We start from the raw sequence: 2311 nt of genomic DNA, 5'->3' as shown, positions 1-2311 counted from the left end.
TAATATGTATGTATTGGTATCAAGAAGTTCCTGGACTAGCCATGATTGATAAAAAAGAACTTATTTACCTTAAGTTTTAGCATCACCTTCATTGAAATAGTTACCTTGCGTAGCAATACACTGGTCCCAGCATTCCTGCCACTTTTGGAATCCGGCTTGTATGTCATTTTCTGTAAGCAAGCCAAAGGCCTTCTGCAATTCTCTCAATGCCGCAAGCTATTTAAATGGGAAGTTTTACCACTCTAAGCACTGAGAAGATTGTAGAAAAGACCTTTAACCCACATGCAGACCTAGTTAAAAGGGGGGAACTTAGATGGTTGATGTTGGAACAGTGTGGTGTTGCTCTGTTCAAGACTTTCTTAGAACTAACCACTCCAGTGAGAGAGTCTATGCCTGTGATGTGGTCAGAGAGTATAATTCCAAATGACTGGATAAGAACTTCCCTGATAATTGAGGAAGGCAGGAGAAATATTCCATGAAAGAACCCAGACTGACATGATTGATGCAGCATTAAATATTTGCTTTGCTAAAAAAGAAGTGAGATAAGAATAATTCTTTCTGCTATAAGTGATTGTGGTGGTCGAATACACTGACCTCCAGTGTTCAACTGGTACTTATTCTATCAACCCTGAAATGATGACACGTAAAGTCAACCTCAGCAACATTTGAACACAGAATGAAAAGCCACAAGAAATACAACTTGGCATTTTGTCCAGTGTGCAAATAACTTTGCCAACTTGCTTTGTTGTTGTTGTTGTTGTTGTTAATGATGATGGTATGTGTGTGAGAGAGGGTCCCTGATTTGTGGAGTAATGACTAGACAAAGTCTTTTAGAGAAGAGGTGAAGTGTCTAGAAGGTAAAGGCTGAGAGGAAAAGAGGAACCAGGGCTACATTTACGTAGTGGTAGGCTTGAGTACTTGAGTACCAAAGAAGCTGGTTACCACCAACCTTTTCAGCCAGATGGTCATATATGAATGAGTATGGTTTGGTAGCTATGCTTTTGCTACTTGTTTCCATGTCTGGTTAGTCACGAACAGACATAGACACCCTATTACTCACCTTTGATCCAACAGGACATCTAGAAATATGGCAGCTGGAGTGAGAGAGAGAGAAAGCTACACCAACAACAGCCTGCTGCAACTCATTACAATTGAATAAATGGAGCAATGCAAAAATGAAATGACTTGCTCAAGGACACAATGCATTGCTTGATCCAGGAATTGAACCCATGGTCTTATTATGATCAGGAGCTCTCTAAATACTAGGCCATGGGCTTTAACAACCAACAAAATCATATTATTCATTGGTTGACGGGACCTGGTGCTAAAGCACTCATAACACTTACCTTAAGATGGTATCAGGTGGAATGGTTGGACATGTGGGTCTGTGTAGAGGGGGTGTGGGAATCCTCAGTGCAAAATCACCTGAGCAGCTCAGCTCGGCCAGGTAAAACACTGTATTTACTATTTCCTTTTTTAGAATCAAGTTGAAAACAAAATAATTATCGTCTCTAGCTTCTTTGTTCTGCTTGTTAAAAAACAGAACATACATACACACACACACACACACACACACACACACACACACACACACATATATATATCTATATATATACACATATATACATGTGTGTATATATATATGCATGTGTGTGTATAAAGGCAATGGTTATGTAAGGTTTGTTAATTATACTTTTTTTTTCGTTTTTTGTAATTAAAGAGAAAATAGTTTGGTGTGTTAGATGTTGTTTAATTATAATACAAACTCTAATGTCTTAATTAGCATCGGTTACAATATATCTTAACATTTACAACTTTCTTTAGCTCAGTCTTTTTTTCTTTCTTGTTTATTCCTCACCAAAATTTATCCATTACATGGGTGTGTGTGTGCATGTGAGTGCACATGCATATGTGTGTGTGTGTGTGTGTGTGTGTGTGTGAGTATGTGTGTGTGTGTGTGTGTGTGTGTGTGTGCAGGCATGTATGTGTACATGTGTTTGAATGTGTACGTATCTCCACCCCAGCGTTTCTTTGTACCAGTGTCCTGGTAAGTTATTAACTTACAGGACATTGTAATAACTTCGCATTACTGTCACCCCTGCCACCACTCTTCCATTACCACCACCACCACCACCACCACCACCACCACCACTACTACTGCTATTGCTTCTCCCACTCCCTTGGCCCTTCTAATGTCTGTGATGATTGTTGTGTAGTAAAGTCTTCAGCAGTTGTCCACTGATTTGTCATCAGTCATCATCACATTCCAATCAGCCGTAGTCATTGTGGTGATGTTTACTTGAAAATCTCT

General features: G+C 39.4%; 1 long non-coding RNA gene across 2 annotated transcripts in view; it reads right to left on the bottom strand.

The window, feature by feature from the left end:
- The window catches only part of LOC106867980 (uncharacterized), a 637828-nt gene that overhangs the window by 30097 nt on the left and 605420 nt on the right, over positions 1-2311 (bottom strand). The gene's annotated exons all lie outside the window — the stretch shown is intronic.

The sequence above is a fragment of the Octopus bimaculoides genome, chromosome 11, assembly GCF_001194135.2.
Source record: "Octopus bimaculoides isolate UCB-OBI-ISO-001 chromosome 11, ASM119413v2, whole genome shotgun sequence".
NCBI lineage: Eukaryota > Metazoa > Mollusca > Cephalopoda > Octopoda > Octopodidae > Octopus > Octopus bimaculoides.
The sequence above is the reverse complement of the archived record's forward strand: the minus strand, read 5'-3'. Positions and strand labels throughout refer to the sequence as shown.